Source organism: Aquila chrysaetos, chromosome 18, assembly GCF_900496995.4.
Source record: "Aquila chrysaetos chrysaetos chromosome 18, bAquChr1.4, whole genome shotgun sequence".
In the NCBI taxonomy this organism is placed as follows: Eukaryota; Metazoa; Chordata; class Aves; order Accipitriformes; family Accipitridae; genus Aquila; species Aquila chrysaetos.
This window is the reverse complement of record NC_044021.1, coordinates 19,928,646-19,953,323: the sequence shown is the minus strand read 5'-3', so window position 1 is coordinate 19,953,323 and position 24,678 is coordinate 19,928,646. Positions and strand designations below refer to the sequence as shown.

Sequence of the window (24,678 nt, the reverse complement as noted above, 5' to 3'; positions counted from 1 at the left end):
TACATGAACTGGGAGGAACAACACTGCAGATGCTGAGGCATACTTTGAATATGAATATACATACATTTAGATTCTTCTTATAGTTTCCAGGAGTTGCACAATGCCATTCCTCTTTATAGGAATACAGGTCTATTCTAAAATATATTATGCATAACCCAGTTTTCCATAGCGGGAAAACTCACCAAGGGAATACTATTTGCTCATACCAGAAATGTATCTCAAAATTACAGTAATTTATAGCCTCATTTTCATTGACAAATGAAATAATATCATTCTTTTTTGACAAATATCAGTACACTGAAAAAGTAATGAATAAATGCCTATAAACAGGTATCAAATAAAGCCAACTATCAATCACTGCAACAAAATTTTAAGTAAATCATACGTTAAGTAAAACAAGACTGAAGTAAAAACAAGCCATATAATCTGAAATCAAAATAAAAATCTATCATGCCAAAGCAGAAAAACACAATTCAGAGCACTAAAATACCACAACCTGTTAAATGACCAGTCATTTAATTGTTATTTGTAAAGCTCCAAGTATGCTAAATGAAGCCAAACGTAGAGATTCAGTGAAGTACTTAGGCATGTGCCAAAGTACATCTGTATTTTAAAAACTTCTTTTTATGTGACAGAGAACTTAAAATTCTGGAACTGTTCATGCACACCTCTACAACAATTTCTTTTTAAGAGACAGAAAATACTCAGAAAGTGATCTGCACTGTCCACATTTTAGTATTACAAATCAAATCAGCATTCAGGCTAAACTGAATACATATTTCTGGAGACACATCAGAAAGAACCCCAAGGATTAGTCCTAACACAAAAGGATAAGGGAGTCGCCTGCTGTCATCATGCCAATTTTGCAGAACAGAAGAGTTAGCAAATGAGGCATGAAAAGATGTGAGCAAAGAAACTCATACCTGCAAAAAATGCAGCAATATTAGGTGTGCAAGAAAATTACAGTAAGTAGGATCAGGCCCAATCACAAGAAATGCTGACCAGCTGAAAGTCCTTTTGGCCTCAGCTGGAAATACGTAGCACCCTTAAGGCTAGTTAAACTTATAAGATGTTCTAATTTAATGCTATAAATTAAATTTGAATATTCAGCACTTAACTTTTTAAGGCTCTGACCAATCTGAATCAACACTAAGGCACCAGCACTAGCTGAAGCTCTAGCTACATCAAGAAAATCTTCCCGTGTGACTCCATTTCTATCTGTTACTGTAAAGTAAAGGATACAGTTCTCTCTTTTTTTAAACTCCTTATAGTGATAGTAGCATCAAATGTACCTATGTTACTGCTTTAGGGAAAGCTCAAAAGCTCCTGTTTTGGGCTTTGAAAATCTCTCGTTAATGCAGCTGGTGGCTTTCAGAGTGCAGTGACAAAGGGAGAGCATTGTTGAAGCGCGTGGGTGCATGCACGCACATGTGCAGGGAAAGCGAAGAAGAAAGAGGCACACACTATATATTGTAATTCTCCAAACCTGAATATGGCAACTAACCACATTCAGTGCAGATGGACAGTCATGTTATGAAACAACACAGTTGACTGAATGCTACCACGTTTAGCAAGGTGGGCTGACAGGGTTTCATATGGCAAAGGTTACCTCTGGAGGAGGGGAAAGCTGAGGTGGGGATGAGGAGTTCCACACCTGCCTGGAGATACCTTAAAAATCACTTTAAATTAACCTGATACATAAGATTCAACAAAAAAATAGGGAAAATAAATTAACTGAAGAGCAAAAGGCTTAACTTACTGAATAAGACACCACTTTAAGAGGTTTCCCACTTTCCCTGCTGTAAAGCACTTCTGAAAAATTCAGCCACTGAGCTACTGCTTTTCTTGACCTTTTCGCTGAAAGAAAGCACAGTAAAAACAGGAAAGAGCTAAAATGATATGCAATAAAGGTGCTTCATGTTAGGAAAGTCTTTTGAGTCACTGTTGCAAATTCATTCTGTGTCAGGTTTGCTAATATAATGCTTGCTAAAGACTATCCATTAACAGCACCAGCAGTTACACAAAGCGAGTGTAATTGTCTCAGCTGTTGAAGCAACACCGTACGCACCATACCACGCAGCTATGTAGCATTTGCATGTGTTGCTAGTTTTCCACTCCCAAAAGCTCACTTCATGTCTTATGATTAATTTATAATGCCCTGAGCCCCAAGGAGATTTGGTCTTCTGATTGCCCTTTTCTTAACAATAACACAAATAAACATGGAAATAAATCTATTGTCTGAGCAACCCTTCCACTAATTTTGTTCTTTGATGGTTTGGTTGATTTAGTATAGCTAGGAATCAAGAGTAAAGTGGATCGCAGCTTAATATAGAGTGTGGTTAATCTTCCCTTTGCATAATGCTGGTACACTATGGCCCAAATACCAGAGATTTATTTGATGTGTACATGCTTTCAAGCATTAGTAAACAAGTTGCAGCCCATTATGAAAGAAGAGCAGATCCAAACAGTTGTGAAGCTCTTTATGTACTAGATTGACACTGGCAGTGCAATATACTTATATCTGCATGTGTACTAGCTTTATAACTTTGGAGACTATTTCACCAAGAAGTATCATTTTTTAAAATATGACTAAAAATATGGCTGAGATCACTTCCCATGTCCTGATGCACTACTGTCTGAAGCATGACAGAACTGGCAGAGAGAGAGGCACAGTCTTCTTTTTCTCTTTTTCTTTCTTTAACTGATTTTATTCCTTGTAACATAGCCAAAAAGAGGAAAAACATATACTAGAGCCTCACAAATGTACAGACATGTTAACTCCCATGAAAAGCAAAAAGCAACTCGCTTCTCATTTCTTATTCTTCCATTACTTTAAAGAATATGCTACAGAAGATACAGAAGTACTATACGAAATATCACAGAATTTTTTACTTTACTAGACCTATCAAATAAATTATTATCCTACATTCTGTAACTAAAACATTTTTGTTGTTGTTCAGGTACTAATTAAAATAAATTGGTCCTTTAAAAGCTGGTCGTAAGAGCAAAATATTAACATAAATAAAAATTATTTTTAATAATGCAGTTTCAAGCAACAGTACAGTGGAAGCACTTAAGTACACAAAAGTTACTTTTTGTAAGTGGCAGTGCTTCCCGGACAAGAGACCCAGTGGGAGCCTATAGTATTTTAACACGCAGAGGCAAAACCACCCAAGCTGTACTGTTAGGTATCAATAAACCACTCTCACAATACAACGCATTTTTTCTACCTAGTAGAAGAAACATGATCTCACGTTCAGGAACTAGCTTTAGAGGACAGTACCTAACTCCTTGCCCTCTCACATACATACATGATTTTCAGCAATTCCCCCAGTGTTTATACTACACTCACTGACACCCCAAGTAGGCTACAACTGGACATCATCAGTCACTTGCCATCTCTGGCCTAGAATTTATCCTGTTCTGTGCTGAACACTAACATGAGATGTCTCAGGAACAGTTGCCTCTGTTTCTTCCCCCCCACAATAAATGAAGGCACGACAGAGATAGGGAGAGAAAGTGCAGGCTGGAGGGGGAAAGACCTTTCAGTCAGACAACAATTCAAAAATCTCATCTACAGAGATGTAGAAAACCTACAGTCCTGGAGCGAGCTCTTCAGATGAAGCCTCAAATCTTGGTGGCAACTATCAAATGGACATAAAAGTATATGCCTGTGAAGGAGGTGCTGTGAGAACAAACACATCAGTGACTGAGACACACCAGGATACCACAAAAGAGTAACACAGTAACAAGAGAGGATGCCAGTGTCTCAGATAAGCAGTTATGACCATGTTTACTTAAACTGTTCTGCTGAGTTGTTCCCATTTCATGCAGATAACTTTGATTTAAGGAAGAGACTTGCAGTTCTGTCTTCATATTTTTTTTCCTTCAAAGCATGAAAGAACTTCCTTTTTCAAAACCAAATTAACAAAGTTTATGTCCAAACCCTCTCAGTCCCCAAAATCTCAAATCTGAACTCTATTAAAAGCAGCAGTTAGTGCAGCCAAATGCTCCAACACTCTATTTAATAGCGTATATTTCTAATGCCCCACTGCCTGAAGTCTATGATCTGGAAAACCAGCCAAGCACACCCACCCAAGAGCAATGACTGCTGCAGGGAAGACTCCGTTATCTCCCTTGCCTATGGCCCTCTGCCACTGCTGGCGTGACCAGACCACGGACTCTCCAGCTGCAAGCAGCAGGCACACAGACCACCTCTCTGGCAGGAGGAAGCCTGAAGGAAGGAGACAAATTAGAAATCAAGGTTGTGCCTAGCATGTAAGCATACAGCTACTCTTTCAAACTTAAGGTCCTGCAGTTTTATGGGTGTGTTTTATTATTCGATTTTATTGGACCCTCCTTCTCCTAGCCTACTGCTTCCCCCATTTCACTTAGGGTTCCTCCCATTTGTTCCTATCTCACATCCTCCAGGCTGGAAGATTTCTCAGATCACTTCCCCAGTTTGACTACTAACAAACTCAATGGAAGAACTCCCTTGATGCCAGTGGGGACCAGAGTAGGCATTTGCCCCAAGCTCAGGTATGAGCATCCTGCACACCCAGCAGTACTTCTCCCTAGTCAGCCTAAAGGTCGCTTGGGAAAAGCATTTTGATGCAGGCTTCACACTTGCCGGTCGTGACACTGGAAAATACAGTTCACGCTGTCTCCTGACAAAAAGCCACACCGCATGTTCTTCTATATAAGGCGTACATGTAGGAAAGTAAAAATATCTTTTCTAGTAAGTTATGCAAAGCAGAAACAGCCTCCTGGTACTACTACAGCCGACTGGAAGCTAAAATGATACTAATTGCACAGTTCACTTGAACTCCAGCAAGGCTCCATGACTCCTAGCTGTCCTAGCACAAAGAACACTGCCTGAGCCATCCCCCAGCGGGCACCTCCCTGCCACGGCGCGTGGGCAAGGCCCACCAAAGCACCAGGGGAACGCAGGCTAGGAAGGGCAGGCAGCTTTCCTGCCTGCCCCGTGGGCACGACCTGCCGCTCCTCCTCCGTCGCCCCGCACCGTGGCACCAACAGGCACAGGACAGAAGCAAGGCCGTACCCATTCGAGCGAGAATTTATTCCCATACGTGGCACAACTCTGTGCCCCATCTCTCACTTTTCTAAGCATCAAACCTCCTGCTGAAGAGCATTTTCCACTCTCTTGCCAGCCTGACTGCTCAAGATGAAGCAAAGTTGCGGATGACTCTGCAGCTCGTTCCACATTATCATGCCAGTGGGTTGATGTGAATTCGCAACGAAGCAAGAGAGGCGGCACGCTCAGATATGAACCAGGCTGAACTTTCAGGACTGGTTTCTCCCGTTTCAGGCCCATCTACCGGGCGTGCACTGGAATTTTTATAAAGCTGTCAGAGATAGCGCAAAAAAGGAAAAAAATTATCATTTGCATATATCTAAATAATGAAATGAGGGGTTTTTCACTTCCACACTTCAGTATCTCAAAAATGGCCAGGGGACTATTATCATTTACAAGGTCTGACGAATGGATGGACTCCCACAAACACAGACAGTAACAGTTTATTCTCCTTCATAATGAAAACAAGCAGAAAATATTTTACTCCAAAGGATGCTTTTTCCAGCAAACTCAAGTTTCTGAAAACAGCCATAACTACAGTACTGGTCACAGAATGTTTGGTAACTTTACAGAAGATGTTGTATGTTAAATATTAATTTTTAAATAAATTCACTAAGCTACCCTACTGCGTTTTCAAAGTCACTCCATTTAAGTACTTTATTAGATCAATAAAGAATTTTGGATATCAAAAAAATGCACATATCTTCAAAGAGAAAGACAGAGATATCAACTGACTCAAAAAGGATAGGAAAGAAGCAGGAGAACTGATGTGAAAATGAATAAATGTAATTAACAATCTACAAAACAATCAGCACACCAAAAAGATAACTTTATCATCTCACTTCACCTGAGGAAAAGTTGAGCAGGCTTTCAACCTTTTTCCATCTGCAAGCTCCCTAAGGTTTTCCCAGTAAAAGTGAAGCTTCCACAAAGCAACTGGGCACCAGCTGACAGCCAGCTTGCTTTCCTGAGTCACTGCTCTTCAAAGGCAAGCTCTCAGTCAACTGGTTCACAGACCACAGTCACTGGTCACTATTGCCACCACAGAGTACAAACTAAAAACCACCGTTACATTGCAAACCAATTAACCAACGTAACCAACAACGCTCTGCAGTATGCAACCTCCAGCAAAGACTGCAACGGCGTGTACTTTCCCTGCAGTCACGCACGCACGGTGCAACGCTGTCATCATATCCATGATACCACGTTGTATCCAGCTACCCCAAAGGGGCAACGGTCCTAGGGGGCAGAAAAATTTGGGTTACAGACATTATGCAACATTGGGGGTGTATTAAAACAAATGCCAGGCTTAGCGATTAATTGCCTTAATATTTTCCAGGTATCCTGAAACCGTGCGGAAGGCGTGCAGGCTCACAGGCAGCCCCCACACGCCTCATCCCTCCTTCTGACCCACGTCCCGGCGGCACCACCGGCATCGGGCACCCGCAAGCGCACGCTCTGGGGATAAACCTGACCCTGCAGCAGCTCGGAGCAGCAGCAGAAGCCCTGCGAGGAGCAGCCGCTGCTCCAGAACGCCAAGCGCAGCGCGGTCCTGCGAGCGGGGAGCCCCTCGCCGCACGCCCACCGGCTCCAGGAAAGGCGGCGGGGCTGGGGAAGCGGCCAGCCTCGAGCGCGCACCCACGGGCGCTCGGGGGGGGACGCGGGGGGTGGTCTTCGGCCAGGAGCCCTGCGGCCAGGGGCAAGCCCAGGGCCCTCCTTGACCCCAGGGGCTTCGGGAAAGGCTGGACGGGCCCCGCCACCAGCACCTCCCCACAGTGCAGCTCGCCCAAGGGTGGAGCGGGGGGGGCAGGAGACACCCCTGCCCTGCAGCCCCCGGGAAAGCCAAATGCCCAAAATGTGGTGGACTTGCTTAAGGTGTGGGATGGATTTGTCACTAAAGCTAGTGGGATACCTACAGGAGTGAGATACAGGTATAACAAATGCGTTTCTATTTAGTGCTCTTTATCACTCAAAAATCCTACAAATACCATACACAAAGCAGCTCACCAAAACGCAACAACAAAGGGCGGGCAGGGGCAGACGGGAAAAATGAAAATCTGGTCACCCGCCCCCAGGCAGCTCCCCGTCCCTCAACAGCACACAGGCAGGTGAGACCCCGGCTTCCACCGTTTCGGGTGAAAGACCCCAGCACTCCCATAACCCACCCCCCCCAGTCTCCGAAATGTCCCCCTGGGAAGGACAGATGTCAGTCTACTCTCCCAGGGCTTGAAGCCCTACTCCCAAGGGTTCACATGTAATTAGGTAGCTCTGACCAGAGGCGTGAGCAACTTATTTCTCCTTGTCCAAATAACGCCAGGTGAGACATCTCCAGATTAAACTACGTGAGGCCCTCTGGTCTTGCACACACCTCTTCTTAGCCATCAATTTTTCTAAAAGGCAGGGTAATAAACTGCACTTGGGGAGGCAGGGCTATTCAGCTAACAGGCTTCGGTACTTCACAGGTACGAATGAACAGGACAGCAATAATGTTAAAAAAAAAAACCTTTACGGGTCACAGTCCTGACTGCAATGTTTTAAAATCACTAGCTGGGAAACTCACTCCCCAGATAGCTAATGATTCAGCTTTGAAAGCAAATATTTAATAATTATTTAGTAGAGGGAAGTTGTGGACAGTTACACCTCAGGGTATTTCCAGAAATGACAAGTATTTTAAAATGCAAATTCACAAATTCTGCAAATTCTGCAGCATACATAATTTGAATATCTAGTGTACATCCTGGCCACATACCATATTGCTAGCAAATACCACAGTGCAAACAGTTTTTCCAGGACTACATATATCCCCAGTGACACGTTAGAATGTAGTTTTAAACAATAATACAAAGATAAAAGCATGTTGTATATGGCATGCTTTGGAGCAGTTACCATATGCTCCGTCAATAATCTATGGATTAATAGGGCCCTGATGTACAATAACATGTTGGCCACTCACAGCTCCATGGAAGATTATTCCATTCACCATGAAAGTTAGCTGAGGATTAGGCATATGTCACAATTTTTCATTCATATTTTTAACTTGGTCAGCTCTAAGATACTACAGTTGGGTTTTAGGGGGTTTTTATTATTCTTATTCTTTAAAGGTCTGATCCTAATTCCATTAATTTGCACTAACATCAAGGGAGCAGGTTCAGGCACTAAATCAGAAGATTAATGTTATCTTAACAATTTACTTCTGTGTCCCTAAGAGCAGCTATATTAGAGCATTTAAAAAAAAAAATATCATTTAACCTATTATCCTACCACTGACAGTAGATGTAGCTGATACTTTGGGAAACAGAGGACGTATAGGATGTAAAAAAAGTAATTTGTTTCAGTATGATTACTCTCAGTTTGGGCTGTGTTTCTGGGCAGTTCAAAATCAAGATTCTTTTCTAAATCTTGGTGTTAGGAACAGACAGTAAAATAGGTCTATATAATCATCTGCAACAGCAACCCATCTCGTAACAGGCCAAAGTCTCCTCAGTATTTTCTTGGTTTTTATTTAGAACAGAGGTCTGGATAGTCAGGCGAACAGCTAGCCACAAAATAAAATGTCATTTACTAGTTACAACCTAACCTAAGGTGTGGGAGATTCACCTTCCACTCTCTTTAGCTCTAGAGACTCCCCATACAATCTTTAGCATTTGTGCCTGGGCAAAATGACTTCAAAATAGTAACAAACTGGAACGCTTCCAGGACAGTATTTTCCATCCACTCTGTACATGCCATGAATCACCTTACAAACAGCACAGCCCTGCAGAGTAACATCTCCATGTGTTACTATCTTGTCCAGGTCTCCTTAGTGAAAATGAGATTGTCCCTAATGAATTCAACAACTCGGGCAGGCTGAAACACCACTGGCATCACCTGGGGGTCAGGAGTCTGCCTAGTCTGTATATGCACAGCAGCAGCAGGGGATTTGCAGTTCTTAACAGAAGTGCTGTTCTTTCACTCTTTGGACAGGAATGCTGACAACTGCCAGGGATCTGGGATTCCCCAACATCCCCCTGCAAAAGGTACCTCAGAGGGGTTATTTCTGTGTAGGTTACCACCGCTGAGACACAAAGGCATTGCAACGGTTCTAGCGACCTGCCCGATTTCTCCTCCTACTTACAGTGGGTAACACACAGCTAAAGGGAGCTGCTTACACTTGGCAAAGCGGAACGGTGCCACTTTAGCATAAATATGTTGCAGCACCTACAGCTATGAGTATATAAATATTTCAGAAGGTAAACTGTATTTTGGTTTTGGTTGGTTGGTTTTTAAATACATACCTATCTTTTTAATTTGTCTGGTAAGCAGTTTGTGCAGAAAGGAGTACTATACAGTGCAAAAGTATGCTAAAATTGCATTTGCATTCTAAAGATAAAAGTTACCATTAATCACATCTGAAAATACGAGTCTGAAAGTGCAAGATATATTTTTGAAGGGAAAAAGAAGTCACAACTACCAAAACACTTTCAGAAAGGAGGCTGACAAACTTTTCCTTCCTGTCCCCAAAAAAAGAAATCTCCTTTAACTAGCTTGCACATAGCTAAAAAGCTAAAATCAAACTGGCGCAACCTATGCCAGCAGTAGAAAGCCAAAAATGTGCTCTACATACTCCATAAGGAAATTTGAAAAGCAATGTACCTATCAGCACTATCACCAGCTAAGTGACTTACCAAATCATCTACATAGCAACATAATTGCCAAAAGCTATCAAGAAATTTATCAACAGTGGGGTACCATCCACAACAACACTGCACTACACAGAGCGACAGAACAGAAATATTCCTGTTCCTCATGTGGGCTTGGCTTTCGCTGGCCTCTTCTGTTTGCAAAGTATCATTAGTGATTTTCACCAGTCTCCATCTTTATTTTGCACCCTCTTTGGGGGAAGTTTGTTACACTGTAAAGGCAAAGAAGTCCTTGGGCTCCATGGTGTAGGTAGGCTGCAACTTACTGTGTATTTGTATGTGAAGTACTATATTCTCCTGATCTCACCACACACTTTTCTAACAACCAGGCAAGCCATAATGAACTTACTCTAAGGGACTGTGCAGACACTCATCTGCACACAGATGTGGGGAAAGCAAGCTTGCTTGTTAAAAAGAAAGGGAGTCAGCCCTACTTTATGCTTAGAAAAGAAAGGTGTCTCTCTAATAAAGTAACCCATAGCCAAATCTTGACATTACACAAGATAACTTACAATACATCTCAAGCAAGTTTGAGAATGGACACTAAAGACTATACATCCCCATGTGTCTTTTCTTGAACCCACATACACTCATATATTTGTACAAGCGAATCCAAAACACTTTGTAGCCCTGTGCTATTCATAGAATCATGGAATCATTTAGGTTGGAAAAGACCTTCAAGATCATTGAGTCCAACCATCATCCATGCCCACTAAACCATGTTATGGAGTACCCTGTCTACTCGCTTTTTTAATATCTCCAGGGATGGTGACTCAACCACTTCCCTGGGCAGCCTATTCCAATGTATGACAACCCTCTCAGTAAAGCAATTTTTCCTAATATCTAACCTAAATCTCCCTTGCCGCAACTTGAGGCCGTTTCCTCTCGTCCTATCTCCAGCCACCTGACAGCAGAGACCAGCACCCACCTCACTACAACCCCCCTTCAGGTAGTTGCAGAGAGTGATAAGGTCTCCCCTCGGCCTCCTTTTCTCCAGGCTAAACAACCCCAGTTCCCTCAGCCGCTCCTCATAAGACTTGCTCTCTAGACCCTTCACCAGCTTTGTTGCCCTTCTCTGGACACGCTCCAGCACCTCAACGTCTGTCTTGTAGCGAGGGGCCCAAAACTGAACACAGGACTCGAGGTGCGGCCTCACCAGTGCTGATTAAAGGGGGACGATCACCTCCCTGCTCCTGCCGGCCACACTATTTCTGATACCGGCCAGGATGCCGTTGGCCTTCTTGCCCACCTGGGCTCACTGCTGGCTCATATCCAGCCGGCTGTCAACCAGCACCCCCAGGTCCTTTTCCACCGGGCAGCTTTCCAGCCCCTCTTCCCCAAGCCCGCAGCGTTATATGGGGTTGTTGTGACCCAAGGGCAGGACCCGGCACTTGGCCTTGTTGAACCTCGTACAACTGGCCTCGGCCCATCGATCCAGCCTGTCCAGATCCCTCTGTAGAGCCTTCCTGCCCTCGAGCAGATCAACCCTCCCTCCCAACTTGGTGTTACCTGCAAACTTGCTGAGTGTGCACTCGATCCCCTCGTCCAGACCATTGATAAAGATATTAAACAGAACGGGGCCCAACACCAAGCTCTGGGGAACACCACTTGTGACCCGCCGCCAACTGGATCTCACCCCATTCACTATTAACCTTTTTGAGACAGTCTTCATCAAATAGCAAATGGGGGAGGAGGGGGGAAGACAGAAATGACAGAAAAACATCTCTTTGCTTCCAACTTTACCCGTATAGGGATATTCCCCAAACTGGAGATAAAATGCCCAAACCTGAAAGGTAATTTTGCCCCAGTTTTCATAAGGCATTTTTTCAATCTATCTGAAGGGGTTTAAAACTTTTCTGTCTTTATCTGATCAAAATGCTGTCCTTCCTCCTGCAGTCCTGGCATTCTTTGTGTTGAGACTGTTTCAGTATCAGTATTAATATTCAAATGTCAAGTCTGTGACACTACATTTCCTGTGCTATTTAAAGCATTCAGAACAATTATTATCCATGAAATATTAAACAGTAAATTTTTGCTACCTGCTTACAATTTCAGCAGCCCTAGCTGTGACAGAACAGCACTTACAGCAGTCACAAGCAATTTTACATAGAGATGTATTGTTCAGCTCTTCTAGCAGTACTCATACATTTCCCCAAATTGGCTTTTGTTGTTTTTAGCAAAGCTACAAACTTATTCTCTTTCTGTGCCCCGAACAGCAATTGAATTTATACTATTTAGTATTTCAGACTTTTATTCCACATATATTCCCTAACTGATAGCAACTTTAACACATAGTGAACCACTGAGCTTTTTTATTTCAATATTTATGGAATAGTAATTCTTTCCTCTACCATTTCTACTGCTCTTAAAAAAAAAAAATCTTTTCTTTTTGCTTTTTTTTTCCCTGTTTCAGTACTTAGTTGAGTCTCTTTCTTTTGTAATTATCCAGACTGTGGTTATATATCTTTGGCTATAAGGGGTATTTTTATTATAACATGCAGGTGTCTTCAAAAGCAACATATATTAGAGCTGCACAGCTGAGAATGCACTGAACTTCTACTCCTTCCTACCAAGTTGCCGAAGTTTTGGAGAAGCTTTCATACAATAGTACAAACTGAAAATAATGAATGCCCGTTGCTGTATACAGAAAGGTGCATGTTAATTAGATATATACATTTTTCTCCTTGGCAAAGAACAACTTTACGAGGAATGCACAAAAACCACATTGAGCTTTCCATTAATAGACAACACTACAAGCTACAGATCAAAATGAAATATCCCAAATAACTCAAAGAAAGCTTTATTTTCAGTATATGGCTTGATCATGCCATAAAGTTCTTCAGTATCATTGTACAGGTCAGTTATTTCCACTGTTCTCCCCTCCAAAACTGGAGGCTGATTTCAGAACGTGCATGCTTCTTTCAGTCTTAATTAACTTCACTCCAAATTTGAGCCAAAGGGGTCTGATCCTAACCCTCCAAAAGTCAAGAGGAATGCCAGTGGGAACGGGGCCTAAAACAACATGTCTACAGTAGTCAACAACTCTGAGTTATATAAATACTTGCTAGTATCTCTATACTGACTGGTCATCAACATTTCCATTATAATCCTTGTACTTGGGGACATCTGTATGTTGGATGCTATCCATACTTCTCTCCAGCCAGCTGAAAGGAATTGGTTTTGAGTGATACAAGGCACTCCCTCTCCTCAGGAGACCTGCAGACAACTAACAGAACCCTCATTTTTCACACAAATCAACAGGATCCTACCACCTTACCTGCTTTGCTACAATGTGCTTTTACAGGGTCATAAAAGGAAGCTTTGGTTTTGTTTCAGGAAATCAAGGGCTACCAGCTTTTTCATGTAGTATGTCATGATGTGAAATAATCAGGGCTAGAAGTGCAACAATGAGGTTTAAACAACAGCTCATGAATAATGTGCCCTGCAATTCTTCCATCATTCTGTTTACACTGCATTGAGAGTTATAAATGAAGTAATAAACAGCAAAATCCAGTCTGCCAAAATAAGGAGCCTGTCACAAATGCTTTTTAAAAAATAGCAGGGGTAATACTAACATCACAACCAGTATTATTCCCACTCCAATCAGTGAAACCGTCCTTAAATTTGATCTCCTGTTGCACCCCAAGGACTGCTGTGTTTGCCTACAGAACCACAGCACTATTATAGCTGAACTCGTTATTTTAAAGTGTTTGAAGTACCTTGAACATGATAGAAAACACAGAAAAACAAATTCCATTGAACAATATCCAAGTTATACTAATGTTAATTAATTCACATTCACAACATAAGCTGAAGCTGTTCCAAAAAACCCATTATGGTATATTCTGAGAACAAGTACTAGGAGCAAAACGCAAAACTTGGCTTAGTTTAATCAACGTACCAACTTTATACATCCTTCCACACTGAGCCTGAGTCCTCCATCTCCTTCCTGCTCCTGGAGGGATGCTAGTATTAGGCCCACCAAACTGCACTGATCAAGAATCAGCTCTGGAAGTAGTTCTCCATCTTTCTGCAGAAATGAGTTGTTAAGGGGACCAATATTAACAGCTTTTAGGAGCGATATGGGTAAAATGTGAGTGGAACTGCTTCATGCCCTAGCTGGGAGGTCTAGCTGAAGGAACGGGCATACACGTTGCCCTAAGCTTTTACAGTAAAATATGATTGTTCCTCCTCTTGCCCTCTGGGACTCCTCCACATCTACTCATTCATCTTCAGGCCTCCCTGGGCACCCGGAGCCCGAACCACATGACAGACAGGCATTTGCAAAATGGTCCTACCACCAGCCCCCCCTGAATTCCAACTGCTTGCCCACCTAAGCTATAACCCTGCTGAGGAGAACTTGCTCTGAGACCCCAGAGCACTCCGCTCTGCAGAAGCTGGGCCAGAAACAGCGTGACGGACGCCAGTAACACGGCACTAGCTAAGTGAGGTGAACCCTACGTGGAGGCTCATAGCAGGCTCTTTCTCCAAGGCTGAAGCTTCTCGGTGTTTTATCTGAGGTACGAACACTCAGAGCTTATACATTTATGTTGACAGGTGAACAGCTTTGCTCTCAGTAGTAACCACAATTTCTTTTAAAGTCCTGAACTGAAGTTAAGAGAAGACCCAGGTCAGTATTCACACATCACAGCCTTTCTCAAACACAAGACAACAAAAAAAAACAGCAACAAAAAGCCCAGCTACAGAGTAAACCCCACTTACACGCACCACAAAAGCTCTTATTTTCCATGCCCATCCAAGAACACAAATCGTCCAGAGACCGAATACTGGCTCTCCGCAAAGGATCTCTGAGCCCATCGGAGTGTCTCAGCTCCCTGCCAGCCTCCCGGCTCCGAACAACCAGGCCCTTGCACGTAACAGAACTGCCCTCAGCCAGCTACAGCAATGCGCTTAGCATCCAGACAGTGGCTTCTTTTCATTGCATACCTATTTGTACAGGTCCCTCTAAAACACGCACACGCAAACTTTACCAGTAGGAAGGGAAATCAGTGGCTACAACTGCAAAGCGCCGTGTTGCTAGCCAGAGGCGAAGAACGTGCAATCCGATGCTGAATGACTGCCAGCGAGGAGGAGTCCCAGCTTAAGGCCTCAAAACCGCTTGGAAAGCTGTTGCCTGGCTGATTACGTCCCTACCGAAAGGGCAAGGCTTCAGAGCAGTGTGCGCAGCAGATTAAACGCGTGGCTCCCAGCACCGCCAGCAGAAGCTGCAGATCCGAACCGCCACGCGTACCCTGCAAATGCACCCTGGTGCGTACTCGCGCCGTAACGTGCCTCTGAGCTCCGCTCTTACAAAAATAATAGCCTTATCGGTGAAACCGTAGCCCATGGGCAGTGACCGCAACACGTGCTAAACTCCCTCTGAAATGAGCTGGTCCGTAAGAAATTTTAAAAACCGAGTGAAGGATGTGGTAAAACTCCTATCAAAAAAAAATAGTAAGGGCAGTGTCTCTCGGAAAAAAAGGGACAATTTGGCATTTGCAGTGTGTACAAGATGTCTTCATACACTTTCCTGATTCCTTGCCAGTAACTATTCAAAAAAGACCACTTAACAAGCAAACAGGTCTTCAGCACAACAAATAATAAAAAAGAGAGCAAAGCTTGTGCTATTTAAATATCATGAAACATTCTGCTAATCATGCACAGATGGAAGTACAGACGCTTCTGCCAGACGCCTTGTTCAGAAACTTTGCTCTATTTTTAATTATTTGATGCACAGAGGACCTGTTTGCTGATTAAAAGGGCACTGCCTTTAAAAGGACTCCATCAATATGGAGTCTAGTCTTGTTTTTATTGGAGGATTTCTAGTAGTAACTCATACCTCCGAGCTCCCTGCACCAATTTTTATAACCTTATAAGCATGTGGTTGTTTTTTTTTTCACATGCTTCTCTCACCTTGGGAAACTGTTTACTTACAGGAAAAGTGAAACTAACTATACTCAAGCTATTGTGAAACACACTGAGTAAATCCATTTGGAAAATGTGTATTTTCCTCTAATATCCTTTAGTTCGTATCTTTTTTGGTGTTACTTATAACAAGAAGGGGCATCAATTTTCAGATAAAAGCATTATTTTTGACAGTTTTCCGTTCAGTCAAAAGCCTAGTTTTTTGAGAAAACTTATCTCCAAAATTATCAACCAAAATACTTATTAGGTTTTTTTTTTTTTTAAATCTACTATAACCACATTATCATTCCAATAGTCAGTTCTTGGCAAAAATATAGTGACACACACACAAAAAAAACCCCTCACATTTTTTCACTTCATACCTCCTGTGAACTTCACTCATTCAGTGGGTACTTCATTCCTGTACTTCTCCATAGCAGTCCAGGAATTTTTCCCTCACTCAAGAGCCTCACTCAAAATGCATACCATGTTCAATTTCTTTTCTTTTTCTCAATGAAGTGTTTTTCAAACATTCTTTTTTGGTTTAGCTTACATTTTATCTTGAAAGTTTTGCAACCTGTTACTACAGAACTTCGCCACTGGAGCAGAGTCACGGTATGACAACAACTGGAAGCCCAAGGAAAACTGCCCAGGCCATTGCTTTTGTCCCACCAGTATGACACATGAAAATTGCACTGTATTTTTAAAGCTTACTAACGTTAACAATTTGAAGTGCTGCTATTAACACAGTAAAAGAATCCTTTGATTAGAAGACCACATGATATGATAATAAAACAGTGACCCCATTATCTTATGAACAAATGACCCAAAGGTGGTGGCTCCTGGCTCATGCTCAGGTACAGAGAAAACAACTGAATGATTTTTTTTTTTTTTTAACAATGCCAGCATATAATATTATACAAACAAATATATGCAACTGATTTGTTAGAGACCAGCTGACAATCCTGAAAAGCAAGATGCCTGCTGAAGAGACACTGCAGCTGGAAGCCAGGGAAGACTGGCAGGGGCATGAGGGACTGAAAATCCAATGTTCAGCCAGGGAAACGGGCACCCACACTGAAGCTTCAGAGAAGAAATAATGGGGTTTTTCCCATGAGGATAAGGGGAAGGCTGTATGGAGTGAAAGGCTTGTCCAGGCAGATCATGGGGGTTGCAAACCTCAGAATCCAGCTATGACTAACAAGGAAGGAAGACAGGTAGATGAAAGAACATTCAAATTTGCAGTTCTGCAGAAAATCACTGAGATATTGAAACCCTCTGAGCAGAAATGGATTTCAGACACACAGAAACACACACAAAAAAATCAAGCCAAAGAAAGGGCCAACACACAATCAAAGTATCGTGCAGGTAACAAAGCCGGTGAAGGAGCCGTACAAGTAGGTCAGATACGCAGCAGTGAGAACTGCTGAGCACGGGAGAATCTCAGTAGAGAAGGGGGTGAGGAGAAAAATTAATTGGCCAGCAATAAAAGAATAAAGTCTGGAAAAGGTTAAAATGGGACAGAAGGATGAAAGGGCAAAACGCTGCTTGGGCTATATAAAGGAAGATTAGTCTAATTCACCAACACATCCACCTGAAGCATGGGAAGGAAAGAAGACTGATGACACTTGACTGAGGAACAGTTTTCATTCCCTCTTCCCTTGGAGGAAAAGCCAAGCGAATGCACAACTGCCGTATCTACCAAACAAGCAGTGTCCGATCAGCAATGCTGACCTGCCAGCAACAGCTCCGAGTCCAGAGGGCCCCAACGCACCCCGGAGATCGCAGGCCAGATCCCATGCTCCGTCACACCACATTTACACCCATGTGGTTCCATTTAAACCATCCAAGTAACTAACGGAGGTGGGAACCTGACCGCAGCCTTTGGCCGAGTGCCTCGGTGCGATGCAGAACACGCACAGTTCACGTTAAACAAGGTAAGGAGCATAAAAACCTGGTTGCTGCAGCACAGGCTGCACAGCACTACTGGTTTCATAGAGACACACTGGCTGAGCTGTATAAACAGCACCAAACACTGCAGCAGAAGTGTGTCTTAGTTTGCATTTCTTCCATTCCGTACAGCCAACGTGACATTCAACAAGTTCGACTCCTTAGGTAACAGGGGCATACTTGACTGCTACTGTTTAATGTATTTCAGATGCTTACTATAAACCTTCTACACACCTCAATTTTCCTTAGAGTGCTTTCTGGCTGTAATCTAACAGATAACAACATCTGGATAGTAATGTCATGTAACAAATGTCATATTTCCACTCAGGAATTATTTTAATGCACTCAGTCACTACACACTGTATTCCCCCTGAATCTGCTGCTGAGCTGCAATCAAAATAAAACTGGTGGTAACCAACAACTGGTAGGACATACCCATGCCGGTTTGTATCATTCTCACAGCTGAACACCAGGCACCAGGACTGAGTTATTCTGTCAGCTTGTGCAAATATGGAACAAAATACAGACTTTTACTCCTTCTTTGGTCCTTCTAGTACTGTAGTATCACATATATTTTAAGACATTATATAACATACTTGTGCACTATCCAAACAAACACACAGTGCAATTTTAAACTATAGATTATTGGTCCATAAGATCCAACATCATCCTCTTTCCCCATAAAACAGAACACAGATGCGTTACAGAGACGGCGCTGCTGTGTCATTTATCTCCCCACAATTTAATTAATCAACTGTCAAGTTCACAAAGGAAATCACAAGTGATTTCCAAGACTGTGTCATTAACAACAAAAATATCAGGCCAGATCGCAGCAGAGATCCAAGAAAATTTAGTAAGACTGGTAAGTAGGAAAGCTGAAACTCACCCCCAATTCAAAGAGGAGACAAACAAGACCTAAGCAAAAAGGTGAAGCAGCTTCTCGGTTCTGCAGACTAGGAAAAGCAAAGGCAAAGCCTTTGCCCAGATCCACCAGTTTGTCTTTGGCTATTCTATCACCAAGTGTTGCTCACAGAGAAGTCATGCTAACATAGACCAGGGTGGCTGGTGGGGAAAAAGGAAGAGAGAGTCCAGGGGAAAGAAATACAAAATCTAGGATGTATTAGTTCTCTCATTTGTAATGAAGTAGGGGGGAAGGTACTATTTCATTTGGGTGTCAGGGAGACAACAACAGTTAGCAGCAAAGAAACCTCCACTGTATGTTAATGAGTTGGGTTTTGTTTGTTTTAAACCAGATGCTTAAATCTCAAGACATTAGTATGCAAATAAAAAATTGCATTAGCTGAAAGATCACAACATTCATACTGTAGTCTTTTACTTGCATAAATATTGATGGAAATACCAGTATCTGTGTGTCTGGGGCCAAACATTTTACTCGAAAGTTCAATCTCAATGACAAGCAACATTGCCTCCCCTTACTGAGGGAAGAAAACACCTTGGACCAAATCTGTACCTCCTTAGGCACAATCTCTTCTGAAATCATAGGCAATGCTGCCTGAGTAGAGTCTCAGTCTTTGGCAAAATGCTGCTAAGCCCAAAGAGGAAGGTGAGCAGAGGGTGGTTTGGACAATTCACAGGTGGATGACCACCACTGCAACCTTTCCCCTCTGAGCAGGCATTGAAGACCAGCCCAAATCACCATCTAATAACTCTTTGGTGGCCTCTCTAAAATTAATCTGACATCAGGGCTCAGGATACAGGTCCCTCCACAACAGCTGTAATGGTTTGTAGAAGGATCTGTCAAGGCACAACTCCAGGTGTGTAAGCAAAACTGTCAGATCACAGGTGGGGCTTTCTGCTCATGGTCACACTTTTCTTTTCTGATTCTTATGGAGGACTTCTGTTTTCAGCATTGCCTATACAGCACTACCTGAGATACCCCAAGTCATTAAAAAAATGTAAATAGGAAAAAAAAAATGTTTTAAAAGAAAAAAATGGATCAATGACCTTCTGTTGGGTTTTACTTGCTTATTTTATTATGCTCCCTACTTAGTGCATTTTATAAAATGTAAAATTTTATGTATCGTACCCTCTTGCATCTTTGTTTTTAAAACATGACACGTTCTGTAGGAAAAAAAAATCCAAGAAGCAAAATGGAACTTATTTTTGTATTAAATACATTTTAAAATAATCACCAAAGCTACAGCAAGCATACAGACAGATAGAAAGTAATCATGTTCATATCTGAATTCCGCACTTCAAGCCACCTTTGATCAACTTGATTAATATTCCTTTCAAAAGATTTTATAGCTGGTGTACTTCATGAACGCAATTAATCTGTTCTGAATTCTGTGTTTCATAAAATTACTGTTCCTCTGATTAATTTTACAAAAACCACATGTAACTATGTACAAATGCATTTTTCTCATTGATAAAACAAGCCTGTGACACAGCTTCCAGTACTGGCCAAGAGATATTGTGAGTATCTAACAAATCAGCAAGCCTGATGATGCAATGTCATGTGAGCTAATACACAAAATACTACACTTCTTACTCAAGTAAAAGAAACAATAGCCCAATTCTCAGCTTATAGCACTGGATCAGCTAAAACGCAGCTCTTCAGGTATCAGTACCTGTGGGATAACACCACCAGCTAGTCAAAGTGACTGTAGCTGACCCATGAACCTTCCTCTACTGAAGTCAGTAATAAAATTTTAATCAGATTCAAAAGCATGGTTTCACATGGTTGAATTTCAGAGACACTGGATCTGAACAGGACCCATCTGACTCCTGATCTGCAAGGGAGACTCACTTTGACCTTACCAGGACTGCCATGAGCAGGCTGATGTCACTTCACCCCATAAATCCCTTCGCCTGGCACTGTAGCTAAGCACCACTGAACTCAGGTACCCTCTAGGAACACTGCGATGTTGTAATTAGCAGTGAGACTTGGAATGCATTCCTCAGTCAGAAACAAGAGTTGCTGTGGCCACTAGAGTAAAAGAATGTGAAAAGGGATTGGGGAAGAATAAAAAAAGACAGGTAACAGCAGAGAGAACACAGTGAAAATTTATTTAAGTATCTCATATTAAAACAACACAAAAATCAACAGCATCAGCTGAACTATCAAACAGATATTACAATAAAAAGTGGATTATTTTTTAAAGAATAAAATTTCCTTTGAATTGATTATTTCAGTGGAGAGGAGAAACAATACACAGAAGATATCTCTGACATGAGCTTCTGCTTCTTAATGTCTAAATTATGTTAGGTTTTGTTTTGGTTTTTTGGAGAAATGATGTATTTAACATCCTGCTTGTAGTGCAAGAGTAAACTAGACCCCTCTTTTATTTTTTGGAAAATGCTGCCCATTACTCACGTTAAGTTTACCATTAACTGTGAACTGTTAACATGTCTTAGTGTGGTTTCAATGTTCCTATGGCAAGGCTAAACAGCATTTAGAAAACAATGATATCCCCAGGCCCGCACTGTAGTTTCTGAAGCACAGATTAAGCACGGTATTCTGCTCAACAAGCTCATCACTGTTAAGTAACTCATCAGAAAATAAAGAGGGAATTATCAAATGGGAATTGCCAAGTAATTAGTTCTCTGAAGCAGATGACATACAACTGTTAAAGGGAGGGGCTTCCCTGTTAGTCATATGTCAGAGTAGAGCCTACTAATCTGTAAATAAAAATGCATTACATATGATTAGGGCTATGGGTTTTTAACTGCTAGTGGTACATGAAGAATGAACTTACAACTTCTTCTAGTGTAATAATCTGCTAGGATTTTTTTTTCTCTTGCACACAATGAATTTTCAAACCATTCTGGATCTACTTGCTATCAGACTATCTGGGGAAAGCTATGAATATGGCACAGTAGCAGGCACTGGATGCGTTCAGGGGCCACAGAAGAGGAGAAATGCGTTTACTATCACATTAATTTGAAAAATCAGTCTCTACTCAGCTACTACACATGGCACTGAAAAGGAACCGCACCAACGAGAAAATATTCACTAGCACAAAATTTCTGAGCACAGTAAAGAAGGATTAAGCCTGCTTTTTGTAATTATCCTGCTCCACTAAAGCCTGACTTACTTTCAAGTAGCTGGCCTCACAGAAATGTTAAATTCACAAAACTACAAGGGCCTTCACGTGTGGGTACCTGACAAACAAAAATGCGGTAACAGTCACAACCACGCTCCAATACGAGCGAGAAACTCTTCAACATTTCTACTTTACATAGAGCAAAGAGTGACTCAATAAATCCTTAAGTCAGGTTTACTGCTAGTCCCAAAATGGGTTGATCACTGCTAAGTAACTGATCAGAAAATAAAGAAGGAATTATCAAACTTGGGGTTTGCCTCCACCGCAGCATCTCACCACGAAAAACCCCTCAGCCAACACATTCAAATCCAGATGCTGCCACTTGGGCTAACTTTCAACCAAAACTATACCCCTGGCTTCAAGGGCTAACTTTCTCCCAAAAGCAGACCCCTGGTATGGAGGCATGGCAAACCCCCCCGGCACGCCCCTGCCCAACACACACAGCTGAGGGGGAGGGCAGGAGGAGGGCACGCACAGACGCCGAGGCTCATGCCCAACGGCACATCGCATCTAGTCATCTCACTACTTTCGGCCCTCAGCACGTAGAAGCTCTCCGACTCTCTAATACTTATGCTAACATCCGAAAGCCCATACTTTAAAGTAATGCTAACAAGTTGCGGTGCGTGGGATAGCAAGTGTTTTATCCCATTTGCAGATACACCATTTTAAAACAGAAGTTGGAAGGTGAATCAAACCTCAGGTCGTGGCTTATACCGCATTAGGAACGTGAGCCTTGTGTTTTTATGTAGACAGATCACTACACCCAACTCCATTTACACTTCAGACTGTGTTACAAAACTTTCAGTCAGTCAGACACCAGACCCTCAATATCTGCTAAAGGAACAACACAGCAAAAGCGTGTAAGGTCATGGCTGAGGTGACAGGGTAGGGCTGAGGGGACCGCAAAGCCTCATTTCTAAGACATCAGCCTGCACTCATGTCACTTCATTTAATTTACCTTTGAGTTACTCACACACAAAACAAACAAACAAACAAAAAAATTATTTCTAATTACTATCCAATTATACCTAGTTCACATCTCCATTTCACTTGTGCTCTTAACACATTAAAAATCTCCATCGCCTACCTTCTTTTAGCGCTACAGCCATCCTAAACCTTCATAAACAGGATGAGAGGGAAGAAATAAAACCAGCTACGATAAAAGGACACCAATATGGCAATCAAAAAGCCACCACTGGACACAACAATATAGACATGGATTAGCTCTTTTTATGTTCACTACAAAGTATTTTCAAAGGGCAGACTGTTGTCCGTTTAGATAGAGCAGTAGCTAGAAGTCTGCATAAAACAGAAATTATGTCTTACATAAAAAATAAGCCACATTAGGTAGCGTACAGACATACTTAAGGAAAATTCAGGAAAAAAAAATTCTTACAAATGGGCTGCGGCTGTAAATTCAACCCGGTACTATAATATGATTAATAGATATCAAGTGACTTGACAGTGGAAAAGATTAAAAAGAACTCTTTAGTTGTTAAAATGTCCAGTGTCTCAGGCAAAAATCCTCTCAACACAACTGTTTAAAAGAAAGCATTGAGTCATTTGCCTACGTGGAAGGAGGCAGTGCACACTCTGAACAAGTAACAATAACTCTATGTTTTGTAGAGCAGGCTAAAGCTAACTAAAGTCATGATAAAGAAAAAAAACAAAAGCTGTATCTCCATTTTTTTGTTTAAATTTTATTGTTACTAATCCCCGTGCCCTTACTCGGGCAAGATGCTTAGGAAGCTCTACAAGAACACTGCTTGAATTGGAAGGGTAAGGACACCTGGAGCTCACACACAACAGCGACGTTACTGCCTGAAGCCACGCGATGCCTCACACGAGTAAAGCCATGAACGCACGTGTAGGGCCATTGGGCCGAAAGTAAGGTTTCTGAGATCTCATTTTGGGTGTTACGACTGTGAGCTCCTGCCTGTTACATCCAGTGACAGAGAGAATGTTTGTAAGCAGGCAGTCTCTAGCCCAGTAACTTCTATTTCACTTATTTACTTATACAGTGGGCCTGATTTTGATCGTTCCTTAGAAAAATGAGAACTAACTAATAAGGCCAACAGAGGTACCCCAAACTCGGTGACGACAAGTCCAACAACAAGAAAAGAAGCCAAAACAAATCTGATCTAAGGCCCTCAAATACAACACTACACTTCAAGCCGCACTGGTAAAAAAAAAAAAGCAGTATAGTACTATATTCCTGTCATGCCTCTGCACCAGACTTAACTAGGTTACATTTTTTATCCAAAATGTTTGCTTAACATCCAATATATTCTTTGTCTTGCAATTGCAGGAAATGCCAGATCCTAAAATATTTGAGATGACTTAGCAATACATTGTGGATAACACAACCTGATTATTCATAGGATTTGACCAAGACACTATAAACAATTACTTCTTCTAATTAAGACATATAAGCCTTTCCTGGAGTAATCACTTCTGGGGATAAATACAATTTCATACAACCCAAGCTAATTCTGAAAAAAATGAAATGCTTTCTGGAAACGATAATGTGATAATAAAAAGTTTCCTTCAATTCGATCTCCCAAGTCAATAGCAGCTACCAAGTCAGTTTTCTTTCAAAACAGAAAGACGAAATGTGTCAGCACACGGGCACTTTGTCTGGTTTTTCACTCTCAAGAAATTCTTACTGCTCTGAAGAGATATAGTGGTTACAATCCACCCCCACCATTAAAGCTCATTTGTAAACTGTAACAGGCATGTCTTTGCATGTAACTACTTGCTTAGACAACTTCCCTTTAAAGCACAGCACCCTTCCCGCAGCCACAATAAAATGTCAATTATGTGCTGCATATTTTCCTATGACATGCTGTGTACATTAAAAGTATTCTGCAATGGAGACTTTCTGATCAACCCCTCAAATAGAATGCTATAGTAATTAAGTTTTCTGGCTGCATAAGAACAAAAAAGAAAAAAAAAGCTTTGATTTTCTGCAAGTAACCGCTAC

The 24,678-nt window shown here is 41.9% G+C and overlaps 1 protein-coding gene across 10 annotated transcripts in view; it reads right to left on the bottom strand.

The window, feature by feature from the left end:
• The window catches only part of ATXN1 (ataxin 1), a 255,766-nt gene that overhangs the window by 197,849 nt on the left and 33,239 nt on the right, over nt 1-24,678 (bottom strand). For 8 of the 10 annotated variants that reach the window (XM_041118334.1, XM_041118340.1, XM_041118339.1 and 5 more), the window contains one exon: nt 1,760-1,857. The exons of the other annotated variants lie outside the window; for them this stretch is intronic. The gene's annotated coding sequence lies outside the window, so the exon portion shown is untranslated. The remainder of the gene's footprint in view (nt 1-1,759; nt 1,858-24,678) is intronic. 10 annotated transcript variants of the gene reach the window in all.